Genomic DNA, 16,576 nt, shown 5'->3' on the forward strand with positions numbered 1-16,576 from the left:
ATATTTGTTAAGTTTAATAACAGTGACTGAATTTGCTTAATTAAAAAGTTTTGTAGTAAAAGCTGATACAGGATCACATTGTTTTCTGTTGTTTGTTTTTGTTAGTTTCAATGAAATTATCGTTATTATGTTTTAACAGTTAAATGATCACTAATTTTCTTTTTTTATGTATTAAAGGAAAATAGAAAACAGCATGGATCTCGATCATCTGGTAAGCATGCTTCCAAAAAGAATATTTTATTTATTTCTTAGCAGACGCCCTTATCCAGGGCGACTTACAACTGTTACAAGATATCACATTATTTTTACATACAATCCCCCATTTATACAGTTGGGTTTTTACTGGAGCAATCTAGGTAAAGTACCTTGCTCAAGGGTACAACAGCAGTGTCCCCCCACCTGGGATTGAACCCACGACCCTCCGGTCAAGAGTCCAGAGCCCCTAACCACTACTCCACAAAGAATGATATTGCTGATGGGGTCCAAATAGATAACTAATACAAAATAATGAACAACTACATTAATTTTAAATCATTTTAATGAAGCTTGTCAGAGTCTGCACTGTATTACCCCACTGAATTGACAAACGTCCCTGAAGACATCTTCCAACACCTTGTGGGACCGATGCCATGTTGCGTCAAGGCTGTGATCGTGGGCAAATGGCGGCATAACCCGACGAAGGAGCAGGTCCGAATAAAGTGGCCAAAAAGTCCAGTCAATTCTCATTAAAACTAATTTGGATTTAAACTAATTTCCTAATACTGTGCACAGCAAACTTTTTTTTTTTTTTTTTTTTTTTAAGAACTATAATAAAATTTACTGATGATGAGACAGATTCTGTTTTTAGCTGGTCGCTTGAAATTCATATTCATGAGAGTTGACTGTACGGCTATGGCCAGAAGTCTTGCATCACCTAGAAAATAATACCCCCCCCTCCCCCCCCCCCAAAAAAAAAAAAAATTCTTTTAACATCATGTTATCAAAGAAACTACAAAATGATAAATCGCAAAAGTCTACCGGAAGCCATAACAGTAGTACAGTAGATTTAGATTTCGAAATGCCACATTTGTTCAATTTTTGTCCGTTTTATCGTTAAGGATATGGAAAGCTACGAAGCGGTGTGTAATTCAGTATGTTAACGTAACATTATTCAGCAGGTTTCATTCGACTTTTACCTAATTCCACAGGGTGATGCAAAACTTTTGACCGTAGCTGAATGTGCTGCCAGTTGCCTGTTTGCTCATCGCGTCTGTCACGTTGTCTGTGGTTAAGTACTAATAAATAATAAAATACTTTTTTTTATGTTTCATTCATTAAGGTTTGATTGAAGAAAAGATGCCTGGTTTAATGTTGTCACCGGAGATAAATGGGTGAGGCTCGATTCCTTTTCTGGTTTCTTTTTGACATGTGGGAGCAGATTCATTAAAAAAACTAAAACACTAAACCTTATGCGGAAATAGTTGTACACAGTGCATATTAATTTTCACACACAGTATTCAAGTACATTCACTGTAAATATGAATGGGCCATATTAAAAGGCACCTTTTTTTGGTATGGAAATTAAAAACTCCTTCAATACAGTTACGTATTAAAATACAGTGTTGTGACTGAAAATCTTGGAAAAATATCAAAATAGGCAAATCAGTGATTGTCTAATTTAACTGATGACCTTAATAGGCCACACATGCAATTAATTTAAAACAGTTAGAGAAAAGAAACACACAACCACACACGGTAAAACGCAGGAGATTTAGAAGTTGTTTAAGATGCCTGATTGAAGCACAAAGCGGTCTAACATTGAGTGCATGAGTGCCTGTTGTTTCTATGTCACTGATTACTGACCCACAATTGAAATGGTCACACCCTGAGGTTTTCATGCAGGTAGGTTTAGAAAAGGGTAGAAATGACAAATCTTGATGTGTTTTAATAATAAAATGTGAGACATTATCATACAAAGGGGTTTTACTTTGTGTGGAATTTAAAAACTCCTGCAAAATAGAGTTATGAATGAAAATATGTGAAGACAAAATACAACTGGTGTTAATATTTTCTCTTGTGTTCTCATGGTGAATATTATCTCACTGTTGGATGAAATGTAGCGAAGCAACGTGTATAACTGAGTATTTATTGTTATTCAAACACCACATTTGTCTTGTAATGTGTTATAGCAAACTATTACACGACTGTCGTCAATTTGCAAAACATGCAGACTCATTTGTGTGTAACATCTTCAATGTTATCAGAATGTTTGTTGGTTTTTTAGAAGATATTTATTGACATCGTTTTTTAATGTGAATCAATATACACAGGGAGCATCCTGATAAGATTTTAGATGACCTCTTTAAAGAGTACAACAAGTGGTTGGAGCATCTCCAGACCACCATGGAAAGCAGAGTGAATGGGAGCCACGCCCATGAAGTCAGCTATAAACCCTGCAGCCGGCATGCCAAGAAGCAAAGGACAAAATCTCCTCCCGCAGCGGCTATGCTGTCCTTAACGGAAAGCGAATCTGGAGCTCCATCTGAGTGTCCCACACCCGTGCAGTCGCCCTCTCGTGATCCGCTTCACTCTCAGATTCCACTGCAGATTGACACAGGTTCATCATGCTCTCCCACAGCGAGGCAGATGTTGTATGATTTCACCCTGGGCAGAATGTGGAAATCCTTGGCGGACGTGGAGGAAGTGACTGTCCCTGGCAAGTCGATACCTCACGTGTCTTCTGCTGGGAGCAGCAGAGACGACTGGAAAACTGTGCCATCGAGGTACGTGAGGCACTATAAGAAAAGGAGCAAGGGTCCGAGGTATGTATCTCCGGTGGGGAAGAGAACAGACTCATCCGGTTCTTCGACGCAGTCATTGTTGAGCAGCCACAGATCTAGCAGCTATGAACACTGTGCAGAGGACCAGGCTGCAGACAACCTCGTTGCCGAAAGACCACTGAAAAAGGTCATTCCTCCTGGTGTGGTATTTTTGCAGACAAGACCGGATACTGTACTTTTCATGGAGCAGCCAGTTATTGATCGTATTGAGATGAACTTGAAACACAAGCGAATTGAAAGCCAGTGGGGAGTGGTTACGATGTATAAAAAGTCCATGGCTTTGATGATCCCTAAAGCTCCACCTCTGCCACCTCGAATTAAACCCTCTGGGGCTCCAGTGGTTTTCGAGGCTGTTGACACTCCGTTCCTTTCCAAAGAGGTCAGAGACAATCTGGAGTTTCATGTTAAGCGTAAAAAGCTGCAGCATCAGTGGGGTCTGCCGATGATGGTACAGGAGTCGCTGAACGCATTCATCCCAGCAGCACCAAAACTCATTGTAAGTGAATTGAAACCCAAGCCACAGTATCAGATAGTTGTAGAGTTGAGTGACCTTTCTTTCATCAGTGAAAAGCATAGGAAGAATGTGGAATTCAACATCAAGAGAAAGATTGTCCATAAAAGATGGGGCTATCCAAAGTTTGTTATAACGTCGTTGAAATCAATGTGCCCACCCACTTCTATAGCTAAAGATCTGCTCCAGCAGAAAGAAACAGAAAGTCTGACACATTCCTCTCGTTCTGGAAAAGGAAAAGCACTGGACAAAAAGCCCAACCTCTCTGTGCCAGCTAAAGGGACAACACACAATAAAAATAAATTAAGAGCTCAGGATGTACAGTTTTCATTTAAGAACAGAGATCCAGAAATTATTGATAGGTTTGAGGTACACCTGTCTATGAAGTGCTTAGCAATCAGATTGGAAATGATACCAAAGATTGTGCAAACATCTTACAAAATTGCTTTCCCTGTTGTTAAAAAACCACAGAAAAAGGTCATTCCTCCTGGTGTGGTATTTTTGCAGACAAGACCAGAAACTGTATTTTTCATGGAGCAGGCAGCTATTGATCGTATTGAGATGAACTTGAAACACAAGAGAATTGAAAACCAGTGGGGAGTGGTTACAATGTATAAAAAGTCCATGGCTTTGATGATCCCTAAAGCTCCACCTCTGCCACCTCGAATTAAACCCTCTGGGGCTCCAGTGGTTTTCGAGGCTGTTGACACTCCGTTCCTTTCCAAAGAGGTCAGAGACAATCTGGAGTTTCATGTTAAGCGTAAAAAGCTGCAGCATCAGTGGGGTCTGCCGATGATGGTACAGGAGTCGCTGAACGCATTCATCCCACCAGCACCAAAACTCATTGTAAGTGAATTGAATCCCAAGCCACAGTATCAGATAGTTGTAGAGTTCAGTGACCTTCCTTTCATCAGCAAGAAGCATAGGAAGGATGTGGAATTTAACATCAAGAGAAAGATAATCCATAAAAGATGGGGCTATCCAAAGTTTGTAATAGCGTCATTGAACGCAGTCTGCCCACCCGCTTCTCTAGTTAAAGACCTGCTTCAGCAGAAAGAGACAGAAAGTCTTTTCACAAATTCCTCTCCTTCTGGAAAAGTAAAGGCACTGTACAAAAAGCCTCCTCCCTTTGTGTCAGCTAAGGGGACAGCACAGAATCAAAGTAAATTAAGAGCTCCGGATGTACAGTTTTCAATTCAGAACAGAGACATGGAATTTATTGATAGGTTTGAGGTACACCTGTCAATGAAGTGCTTAGCAATCAAATTGGAAATGATACCAAAGATTGTGCAAACGTCTTACAAAATTGCTTTCCCTGTTGTTAAAATACCACTGAAAAAGCTAATTCCTCCTGGTGTGGTATTTTTGCAGACAAGACCGGATACTGTACTTTTCATGGAGCAGCCAGCTATTGATCGTATTGAGATGAACTTGAAACACAAGCGAATTGAAAGCCAGTGGGGAGTGGTTACGATGTATAAAAAGTCCATGGCTTTGATGATCCCTAAAGCTCCACCTCTGCCACCTCGAATTAAACCCTCTGGGGCTCCAGTGGTTTTCGAGGCTGTTGACACTCCGTTCCTTTCCAAAGAGGTCAGAGACAATCTGGAGTTTCATGTAAAGCACAAAAAGCTGCAGCATCAGTGGGGTCTGCCGATGGTGGTACAGGAGTCACTGAACGCATTCATTCCACCAGCACCAAAACTCATTGTAAGTGAATTGAATCCCAAGCCTCAGTATCAGATAGTTGTAGAGTTGAGTGACCTTCCTTTCATCAGCAAAAAGCATAGAAAGGATGTGGAATTTAACATCAAGAGAAAGATTATCCATAGAAAATGGGGCTATCCAAAGTTTGTTATAACGTCGTTGAAATCAATGTGCCCACCCGCTTCTATAGCTAAAGATCTGCTCCAGCAGAAAGAGACAGAAAGTCTGACAATTTCCTCTCGTTCTGGAAAAGGAAAGGCACTGAACAAAAAGCCCAACCTCTCTATGCCAGCTAAAGGGACAGCACAGAATGAAAATAAATTAAGAGCTCGGGATGTACAGTTTTCAATTCATAACAGAGACATGGAAGTTATTGATAGGTTTGAGGTACACCTGTCAATGAAATGCTTAGCAATCAAATTGGAAATGATACCCAAGATTGTGCAAACGTCTTACAAAATTGCTTTCCCTGTTGTTAAAATACCACTGAAAAAGCTAATTGCTCCTGGTGTGGTATTTTTGCAGACAAGACCGGATACTGTACTTTTCATGGAGCAGCCAGCTATTGATCGTATTGAGATGAACTTGAAACACAAGCGAATTGAAAGCCAGTGGGGAGTGGTTACGATGTATAAAAAGTCCATGGCTTTGATGATCCCTAAAGCTCCACCTCTGCCACCTCGAATTAAACCCTCTGGGGCTCCAGTGGTTTTCGAGGCTGTTGACACTCCGTTCCTTTCCAAAGAGGTCAGAGACAATCTGGAGTTTCATGTTAAGCGTAAAAAGCTGCAGCATCAGTGGGGTCTGCCGATGATGGTACAGGAGTCGCTGAACGCATTCATCCCACCAGCACCAAAACTCATTGTAAGTGAATTGAATCCCAAGCCTCAGTATCAGATAGTTGTAGAGTTGAGTGACCTTCCTTTCATCAGCGAAAAGCATAGAAAGGATGTGGAATTTAACATCAAGAGAAAGATTTTCCATAGAAGATGGGGCTATCCAAAGTTTGTTATAACGTCGTTGAAATCAATGTGCCCACCCGCTTCTATAGCTAAAGATCTGCTCCAGCAGAAAGAAGCAGAAAGTCTGACAATTTCCTCTCGTTCTGGAAAAGGAAAAGCACTGGACAAAAAGCCCAACCTCTCTGTGCCAGCTAAAGGGACAACACACAATAAAAATAAATTAAGAGCTCAGGATCTACAGTTTTCAATTCAGAACAGAGACATGGAAGTTATTGTTAGGTTTGAGGTACACCTGTCAAAGAAGTGCTTAGCAATCAAATTGGACATAATACCAAAGATTGTGCAAACGTCTTACAAAATTGCTTTCCCTGTTGTTAAAATACCACTGAAAAAGCTAATTCCTCTTGGTCTGGCATTGTTGCAGACAAGACCAGAAACTGTACTTTTCATGGAGCAGCCAGCTATTGATTATATTGAGATGAACTTGAAACACAAGAGAATTGAAAACCAGTGGGGAGTGGTTACGATGTATAAAAAGTCCATGGCTTTGATGATCCCTAAAGCTCCACCTCTGCCACCTCGAATTAAACCCTCTGGGGAGCCAGTGGTTTTTGAAGCTGTTGACACTCCGTTCCTTTCCAAAGAGGTCAGAGACAATCTCGAGTTTCATGTTAGGCGGAAAAGGCTGCAGCATCAGTGGGGTCTGCCGATGATGGTACAGGAGTCGCTGAATGCATTCATTCCACCTGCACCAAAACTCATTGTAAGTGAATTACATCCCAAGCCACAGTATCAGATAGTTGTAGAGTTGAGTGACCTTCCTTTCATCAGCAAGAAGCATCGGAATGTTTTGGAATTTAACATCAAGAGAAAGATTATCCATAAAAGATGGGGCTATCCAAAGTTTCTAATAGCATCATTGAAAGCAGTGTGCCCACCCACTTCTCTAGTTAAAGACTTGTTCCAGCAGAAAGAGACAGAACGTCTGACAAATTCCTCTCCTTCTGGAAAAAGAAAGCCACTGGACAAAAAGCCTCCTCTCTTTGTGTCAGCTAAGGGGACAGCACAGAATCAAAGTAAATTTAGAGCTCTGGATGTACGGTTTTCAATTCATAACAGAGACATGGAAGTTATTGATAGGTTTGAGGTACACCTGTCAATGAAATGCTTAGCAATCAAATTGGAAATGATACCCAAGATTGTGCAAACGTCTTACAAAATTGCTTTCCCTGTTGTTAAAATACCACTGAAAAAGCTAATTCCTCTTGGTCTGGCATTGTTGCAAAAAAGACCAGATAGTATATTTTTCATGGAGCAGCCAGCTATTGATCGTATTGAGATGAACTTGAAACACAAGCGAATTGAAAGCCAGTGGAGAGTGGTTACGATGTATAAAAAGTCCATGGCTTTGATGATCCCTAAAGCTCCACCTCTGCCACCTCGAATTAAACCCTCTGGGGCTCTAGTGGTTTTCGAGGCTGTTGACACTCCATTCCTTTCCAAAGAGGTCAGAGACAATCTGGAGTTTCATGTTAAGCGTAAAAAGCTGCAGCATCAGTGGGGTCTGCCGATGATGGTACAGGAGTCGCTGAACGCATTCATCCCACCAGCACCAAAACTCATTGTAAGTGAATTGAAACCCAAGCCACAGTATCAGATAGTTGTAGAGTTGAGTGACCTTCCTTTCATCAGTGAAAAGCATAGAAAGGATGTGGAATTCAACATCAAGAGAAAGATTATCCATAAAAGATGGGGCTATCCAAAGTTTGTAATAAAGTCATTGAAAGTAGTCTGCCCACCTGTTTCTCTAGTCAATGACTTGCTCCAGCAGAAAGAGACAGAACGTCTGACAAATTCCTCTCCTTCTGGAAAAGTAAAGGCACTGTACAAAAAGCCTCCTCCCTTTGTGTCAGCTAAGGGGACAGCGCAGAATCAAAGTAAATTAAGAGCTCTAGATGTACAGTTTTCAGTTAAGAACAGAGATCCGGAGGTTATTGATAGGTTTGAGGTACACCTGTCAATGAAGTGCTTAGCAATCAAATTGGAAATGATACCAAAGACTGTGCAAACGTCTTACAAAATTGCTTTCCCTGTTGTTAAAAAGCCACTTGAAAAGCGAACTCCTCTTGGTCTGGCATTGTTGCAGACAAGACCAGAAACTGTATTTTTCATGGAGCAGCCAGCTATTGATCGTATTGAGATGAACTTGAAACACAAGAGAATTGAAAACCAGTGGGGAGTGGTTACGATGTATAAAAAGTCCATGGCTTTGATGATCCCTAAAGCTCCACCTCTGCCACCTCGAATTAAACCCTCTGGGGCTCCAGTGGTTTTCGAGGCTGTTGACACTCCGTTCCTTTCCAAAGAGGTCAAAGACAATCTGGAGTTTCATGTTAGGCGGAAAAGGCTGCAGCATCAGTGGGGTCTGCCGATGATGGTACAGGAGTCGCTGAACGCATTCATCCCACCAGCACCAAAACTCATTGTAAGTGAATTGAATCCCAAGCCACAGTATCAGATAGTTGTAGAGTTGAGTGACCTTCCTTTCATCAGCGAAAAGCATAGAAAAGATGTGGAATTTAACATCAAGAGAAGGATTATCCATAGAAGATGGGGCTATCCAAAGTTTGTTATAACGTCGTTAAAATCAATGTGCCCACCCGCTTCTATAGCTAAAGATCTGCTCCAGCAGAAAGAAGCAGAAAGTCTGACAATTTCCTCTCGTCCTGGAAAAGGAAAGGCACTGAACAAAAAGCCCAACCTCTCTATGCCAGCTAAAGGGACAGCACAGAATGAAAATAAATTAAGAGCTTGGGATGTACAGTTTTCAATTCAGAACAGAGACATGGAAGTTATTGTTAGGTTTGAGGTACACCTGTCAAAGAAGTGCTTAGCAATCAAATTGGACATGATACCAAAGATTGTGCAAACGTCTTACAAAATTGCTTTCCCTGTTGTTAAAATACCACTGAAAAAGCTAATTCCTCCTGGTGTGGTATTTTTGCAGACAAGACCGGATACTGTACTTTTCATGGAGCAGCCAGCTATTGATCATATTGAGATGAACTTGAAACACAAGCGAATTGAAAACCAGTGGGGAGTGGTTACAATGTATAAAAAGTCCATGGCTTTGATGATCCCTAAAGCTCCACCTCTGCCACCTCGAATTAAACCCTCTGGGGCTCCAGTGGTTTTCGAGGCTGTTGACACTCCGTTCCTTTCCAAAGAGGTCAGAGACAATCTGGAGTTTCATGTTAGGCGGAAAAGGCTGCAGCATCAGTGGGGTCTGCCGATGATGGTACAGGAGTCGCTGAATGCATTCATTCCACCTGCACCAAAACTCATTGTAAGTGAATTACATCCCAAGCCACAGTATCAGATAGTTGTAGAGTTGAGTGACCTTCCTTTCATCAGCAAGAAGCATCGGAATGTTTTGGAATTTAACATCAAGAGAAAGATTATCCATAAAAGATGGGGCTATCCAAAGTTTGTAATAACTTCATTGAAAGCAGTGTGCCCACCTGCTTCTCTAGTTAAAGACCTGCTTCAGCAGAAAGAGACAGAAAGTCTTTTAACAAATTCCTCTCCTTCTGGAAAAAGAAAGCCACTCAACAAAAAGCCTCCTCCCTTTGTGTCAACTAAGGAGACAGCACAGAATCAAAGTAAATTAAGAGCTCCGTATGTACAGTTTTCAATTAAAAACAGAGACATGGAAGTTATTGATAGGTTTGAGGTACACCTGTCAATGAAGTGCTTGGCAATCAAATTAGAAATGATACCAAAGACTGTGCAAGCGTCTTACAAAATTGCTTTCCCTGTTGTTAAAAAGCCACTGGAAAAGCGAACTCCTCTTGGTCTGGCATTGTTGCAGACAAGACCAGAAACTGTATTTTTCATGGAGCAGCCAGCTATTGATCGTATTGAGATGAACTTGAAACACAAGAGAATTGAAAACCAGTGGGGAGTGGTTACGATGTATAAAAAGTCCATGGCTTTGATGATCCCTAAAGCTCCACCTCTGCCACCTCGAATTAAACCCTCTGGGGCTCCAGTGGTTTTCGAGGCTGTTGACACTCCATTCCTTTCCAAAGAGGTCAGAGACAATCTGGAGTTTCATGTTAGGCGGAAAAGGCTGCAGCATCAGTGGGGTCTGCCGATGATGGTACAGGAGTCGCTGAACGCATTCATCCCACCAGCACCAAAACTCATTGTAGATGAATTGAAACCCAAGCCACAGTATCAGGTAGTTGTGGAGTTGAGTGACCTTTCTTTCATCAGCGAAAAGCATAGAAAGGATGTGGAATTTAACATCAAGAGAAAGATTATCCACAAAAGATGGGGCTATCCAAAGTTTGTAATAAAGTCATTGAAAACAGTGTGCCCACCCGCTTCTGTAGTTAAAGACTTGTTCCAGCAGAAAGAGACAGAACATCTGACAAATTCCTCTCCTTCTGGAAAAGGAAATGCACTGCACAAAAAGCCTAATCACTCTGTGTCAGCTGAAGGGACATCACAGAATGAAAATAAATTAAGAGCTCGAGATGTACAGTTTTCATTTAAGAACAGAGATCTGGAAATTATTGATACATTTGAGGTACACCTATCAATGAAGTGCTTAGCAATCAAATTGGAAATGATACCAAAGACTGTGCAAACTTCTAACAAAATTGTTTTCCCTGTTGTTAAAATACCACTGAAAAAGCTAATTCCTCCTGGTGTGGTAGTTTTGCAGACAAGACCAGAAACTGTATTTTTCATGGAGCAGCCAGCTATTGATCGTATTGAGATGAGCTTGAAACACAAGCGAATTGAAAACCAGTGGGGAGTGGTTACGATGTATAAAAAGTCCATGGCTTTGATGATCCCTAAAGCTCCACCTCTGCCACTTCGCATTAAACCCTCTGGGGCTCCAGTGGTTTTCGAGGCTGTTGACACTCCGTTCCTTTCCAAAGAGGTCAGAGACAATCTGGAGTTTCATGTTAAGCGTAAAAAGCTGCAGCATCAGTGGGGTCTGCCGATGATGGTACAGGAGTCGCTGAACGCATTCATCCCACCAGCACCAAAACTCATTGTAAGTGAATTGAAACCCAAGCCACAGTATCAGATAGTTGTAGAGTTGAGTGACCTTCCTTTCATCAGTGAAAAGCATAGAAAGGATGTGGAATTCAACATCAAGAGAAAGATTATCCATAAAAGATGGGGCTATCCAAAGTTTGTAATAAAGTCATTGAAAGCAGTCTGCCCACCTGTTTCTCTAGTCAATGACTTGCTCCAGCAGAAAGAGACAGAAAGTCTGACAAATTCCTCTCCTTCTGGAAAAGTAAAGGCACTGGACAAAAAGCCTCCTCCCTTTATGTCAGCTAAGGGGACAGCGCAGAATCAAAGTAAATTAAGAGCTCTAGATGTACAGTTTTCAGTTAAGAACAGAGATCCGGAGGTTATTGATAGGTTTGAAGTACACCTGTCAATGAAGTGCTTAGCAATCAAATTGGAAATGATACCAAAGACTGTGCAAACGTCTTACAAAATTGCTTTCCCTGTTGTTAAAAAGCCACTTGAAAAGCGAACTCCTCTTGGTCTGGCATTGTTGCAGACAAGACCAGAAACTGTATTTTTCATGGAGCAGCCAGCTATTGATCGTATTGAGATGAACTTGAAACACAAGCGAATTGAAAACCAGTGGGGAGTGGTTACGATGTATAAAAAGTCCATGGCTTTGATGATCCCTAAAGCTCCACCTCTGCCACCTCGAATTAAACCCTCTGGGGCTCCAGTGGTTTTCGAGGCTGTTGACACTCCGTTCCTTTCCAAAGAGGTCAGAGACAATCTGGAGTTTCATGTTAGGCGGAAAAGGCTGCAGCATCAGTGGGGTCTGCCGATGATGGTACAGGAGTCACTGAACGCATTCATCCCACCAGCACCAAAACTCATTGTAGGTGAATTGAAACCCAAGCCACAGTATCAGGTAGTTGTAGAGTTGAGTGACCTTTCTTTCATCAGCGAAAAGCATAGAAAGGATGTGGAATTTAACATCAAGAGAAAGATTATCCATAAAAGATGGGGCTATCCAAAGTTTGTAATAACTTCATTGAAAGCAGTGTGCCCACCCGCTTCTCTAGTTAAAGACCTGCTTCAGCAGAAAGAGACAGAAAGTCTTTTAACAAATTCCTCTCCTTCTGGAAAAGGAAAGCCACTCGACAAAAAGCCTCCTCCCTTTGTGTCAGCTAAGGGGACAGCACAGAATCAAAGTAAATTTAGAGCTCCGTATGTACAGTTTTCAATTAAAAACAGAGACATGGAAGTTATTGATAGGTTTGAGGTACACCTGTCAATGAAGTGCCTAGCAATCAAATTGGAAATGAAAAAGGCAATTCTTCCTGGTCTGGCATTATTACAGACAAGACCAGAGACTATAGCTTTCATGGAGCAGCCAGCTGTGGATCGTATTGAGATGAACTTGAAACACAAGCAAATAGAAAAACAGCGGGGAGTGGTTACGATGTATAAAAAGTCCATGGCTTTGATGATCCCTAAAGCTCCACCTCTGCCACCTCGAATGAATCATGCAAGCATGAGCGATCTTCCTCCGAGACGAGACGGCAACGGAATGGCCAGTCAGATGATGTCAGCGGACAGGGAGCCATGTACGTCAACAGCATTGGGGAAGACGGCATACCCTCCCGAAAGAAATGCTGCAAAAAAAGGAAAAGATCCGGATCCAAGGAACAAAGGCCAACTTCCAGCTCAGAAGAGGAGGGCAGGCGTGTCCAGAGACTCCGGAGGAAATCTAAGTCCAGGAGAGAAGAAAGGGGTAACAGGGGGCCCTCACGAGCCGCCGTGCTTCTCAGTAAGTGTCGCCGTTTTTATGTTTTCACTTTTTATAGTTTAGTTTTTGCCACCTCTTGAGATCTAAGACACATTGTCTTGAAAGTGTAAAAAAACACCCAACAACGGGCTTAGATGTATTTACATTGCAGTTCAGTCAAGTTTGAAAGGAACACTAGACTTGCTCTTCGAATAAAGAACGGCATCTTAAACCCCAGATAACAAAACAAGTTAGAACCTGCAGATTTGAACAGTAATGCCTTAATTTATTTCACCAGCACACATTCTTACGAGCGTAGAATAACCTGAATGATCAATTTTGCTCTTTAAAAAAAAATATAAAAAATTAATTAAAACAACACTAAATCAGGGTGGCAGAAGCGTTCTTGATTACCATGATAGGATGGGTGCCGATCAGAGAAAGCAGAGCTCTGAATAAGGTATACTTTTACTTTGTTTGAGAGTAAGCACATTTTAAATATGGTCCATATTCACAAAGGTTTTAACTAATGATATATTTTAGTCTTGTCAAGATGGGATAATAAAGGTTTGTATGCACGACACTGCTAGACTGTTGTGAAAGGCTTTTTGCTCTCGTAGGGTTAGGGTTAGTTCAGGTTTAGGGGTTAGGGGTTGGGGTTAGGGTTAGGGTTAGTTCAGGTTTATGGGTTAGGGGTTGGGGTTAGGGTTAGGGTTAGTTCAGGTTTAGGGGATAGGGGTTGGAGTTAGGGTTAGGGTTAGTTCAGGTTTAGGGGTTAGGGGTTGGGGTTAGAGGTTGGGGTTAGGGTTAGGGTTAGGGTTAGTTCAGGTTTAGGGGATAGGGGTTGGGGTTAGGGTTAGGGTTAGTTCAGGTTTAGGGGTTAGGGGTTGGGGTTAGAGGTTGGGGTTAGGGTTAGGGCTAGTTCAGGTTTATGGGTTAGGGTTAGAACATAAGAACATAAGAAAGTTTACAAACGAGAGGAGGCCATTCAGCCCATCTTGCTCGTTTGGTTGTTAGTAGCTTATTGATCCCAGAATCTCATCAAGCAGCTTCTTGAAGGATCCCAGGGTGTCAGCTTCAACAACATTACTGGGGAGTTGGTTCCAGACCCTCACAATTCTCTGTGTAAAAAAGTGCCTCCTATTTTCTGTTCTGAATGCCCCTTTATCTAATCTCCATTTATGACCCCTGGTCCTTGTTTCTTTTTTCAAGTCAAAGAAGTCCCCCGGGTTGACATTGTCTATACCTTTTAGGATTTTGAATGTTTGAATCAGATCGCCGCGTAGTCTTCTTTGTTCAAGACTGAATAGATTCAATTCTTTTAGCCTGTCTGCATACGACATGCCTTTTAAACCCGGGATAATTCTGGTTGCTCTTCTTTGCACTCTTTCTAGAGCAGCAATATCCTTTTTGTAACGAGGTGACCAGAACTGAACACAATATTCTAGGTGAGGTCTTACTAATGCATTGTAGAGTTTTAACATTACTTCCCTTGATTTAAATTCAACACTTCTCACAATATATCCAAGCATCTTGTTAGCCTTTTTTATAGCTTCCCCACATTGTCTAGATGAAGACATTTCTGAGTCAACATAAACTCCTAGGTCTTTTTCATAGTTCCCTTCTTCAATTTCACTATCTCCCATATGATATTTATAATGAACATTTTTATTGCCCGCATGCAATACTTTACACTTTTCTCTATTAAATTTCATTTGCCATGTGTCTGCCCAATTTTGAATGCGGTCTAGATCATTTTGAATGACCTTTGCTGCTTCAACAGTGTCTGCCACTCCTCCTATTTTTGTGTCGGTTAGTTCAGGTTTAGGTGATAGGGGTTAGGGTTAGGGTTAGGGTTATTTCAGGTTTAGGGGTTAGGGGTTGTGGTTAGGGTTAGGGTTATTTCAGGTTTATGGGTTAGGGGTTGGGGTTAGGGTTAGTTCAGGTTTAGGTGATAGGGGTTAGGGTTAAGGTTAGGGTTATTTCAGGTTTATGGGTTAGGGTTAGTTCAGGTTTATGGGTTAGGGGTTGGGGTTAGGGTTAGTTCAGGTTTAGGTGATAGGGGTTAGGGTTAGGGTTAGGGTTATTTCAGGTTTATGGGTTAGGGGTTGGGGTTAGGGTTAGTTCAGGTTTAGGTGATAGGGGTTAGGGTTAGGGTTAGGGTTAGTTCAGGTTTATGGGTTAGGGGTTGGGGTTAGGGTTAGTTCAGGTTTAGGTGATAGGGGTTGTGGTTAGGGTTAGGGTTAGTTCAGGTTTATGGGTTAGGGGTTGGGGTTAGGGTTAGTTCAGGTTTCGGTGATAGGGTTAGGGTTAGGGTTAGTTCAGGTTTATGGGTTAGGGGTTGGGGTTAGGGTTAGGGTTAGTTCAGGTTTATGGGTTAGGGGTTGGGGTTAGGGTTAGTTCAGGTTTCGGTGATAGGGTTAGGGTTAGGGTTAGTTCAGGTTTATGGGTTAGGGGTTGGGGTTAGGGTTAGGGTTAGTTCAGGTTTATGGGTTAGGGGTTGGGGTTAGGGTTAGGGTTAGTTCAGGTTTATGGGTTAGGGGTTGGGGTTAGGGTTAGTTCAGGTTTAGGTGATAGGGGTTAGGGTTAGGGTTAGGGTTAGTTCAGGTTTAGGTGATAGGGGTTGGGGTTAGGGTTAGGGTTAGTTCAGGTTTATGGGTTAGGGGTTAGGGTTAGGGTTAGTTCAGGTTTAGGTGATAGGGGTTAGGGTTAGGGTTAGGGTTAGTTCAGGTTTAGGTGATAGGGGTTGGGGTTAGGGTTAGGGTTAGTTCAGGTTTATGGGTTAGGGGTTAGGGTTTGGGTTAGTTCAGGTTTATGGGTTAGGGGTTGGGGTTAGGGTTAGGGTTATTTCAGGTTTATGGGTTAGGGTTAGTTCAGGTTTAGGTGATAGGGGTTGGGGTTAGGGTTAGGGTTAGTTCAGGTTTATGGGTTAGGGGTTGGGGTTAGGGTTAGGGTTATTTCAGGTTTATGGGTTAGGGTTAGTTCAGGTTTATGGGTTAGGGGTTGGGGTTAGGGTTAGGGTTAGTTCAGGTTTATGGGTTAGGGGTTGGGGTTAGGGTTAGGGTTAGTTCAGGTTTATGGGTTAGGGGTTGGGGTTAGGGTTAGTTCAGGTTTAGGTGATAGGGGTTGGGGTTAGGGTTAGGGTTATTTCAGGTTTATGGGTTAGGGGTTGGGGTTAGGGTTAGTTCAGGTTTAGGTGATAGGGGTTGTGGTTAGGGTTAGGGTTAGTTCAGGTTTATGGGTTAGGGGTTTGGGTTAGGGTTAGTTCAGGTTTATGGGTTAGGGGTTGGGGTTAGGGTTATTTCAGGTTTATGGGTTAGGGTTAGTTCAGGTTTATGGGTTAGGGGTTGGGGTTTGGGTTAGTTCAGGTTTATGGGTTAGGGGTTGGGGTTTGGGTTAGGGTTATTTCAGGTTTATGGGTTAGGGGTTGGGGTTTGGGTTAGGGTTATTTCAGGTTTATGGGTTAGGGGTTGGGGTTTGGGTTAGGGTTAGTTCAGGTTTATGGGTTAGGGGTTGGGGTTAGGGTTAGGGTTATTTCAGGTTTATGGGTTAGGGTTATTTCAGGTTTATGGGTTAGGGTTAGTTCAGGTTTATGGGTTAGGGGTTGGGGTTTGGGTTAGTTCAGGTTTATGGGTTAGGGGTTAGGGTTAGGGTTAGGGTTATTTCAGGTTTATGGGTTAGGGTTATTTCAGGTTTATGGGTTAGGGTTAGTTCAGGTTTATGGGTTAGGGGTTGGGGTTTGGGTTATTTCAGGTTTATGGGTTAGGGGTTG

This window comes from Acipenser ruthenus, chromosome 35 (assembly GCF_902713425.1).
Source record: "Acipenser ruthenus chromosome 35, fAciRut3.2 maternal haplotype, whole genome shotgun sequence".
NCBI lineage: Eukaryota > Metazoa > Chordata > Actinopteri > Acipenseriformes > Acipenseridae > Acipenser > Acipenser ruthenus.